This window comes from Crotalus tigris, unplaced genomic scaffold (assembly GCF_016545835.1).
Source record: "Crotalus tigris isolate CLP2741 ecotype Arizona unplaced genomic scaffold, ASM1654583v1 scf7180000024387.2241675, whole genome shotgun sequence".
Lineage (NCBI taxonomy): Eukaryota > Metazoa > Chordata > Lepidosauria > Squamata > Viperidae > Crotalus > Crotalus tigris.
In genome coordinates this window covers 1006119-1006489 of record NW_024100557.1, presented here as the reverse complement: position 1 = coordinate 1006489, position 371 = coordinate 1006119, and positions in this window count along the sequence as shown.

The window sequence follows — 371 nt, the reverse complement described above, 5'->3', positions numbered from 1 at the left end:
TGAAGTTTGTTTGGAAAGAGCCAGAGATGGATTTTTAAAAGGGGGATGAATCCCAATATCCGGTCGCACAATGAGCCTCCCTCATTCCAACACTGCGGGAAGCGATCAGAGGCGATGGAAAGAATCCCCTCGGCACGCTGTGCCAGGATCTTTCCCAACCCAACCAGCCGCGTTTCCTCCCTCCCTCCCTCCCATTGATCCCGGAGGATGGGCAGGCAGCACTCCAACCAACGATCCGGTATAGCAGCGCCAACCCTCTGTGCCCTCCGCACGCTCGCCTGTCCTTCGACCCCAGGACTAACTCGGCCATCGGGCGGCGCGCCTCGCTCCTGAGCCAATCGGACACTGGGATCGGGCCACCATATGGCGGG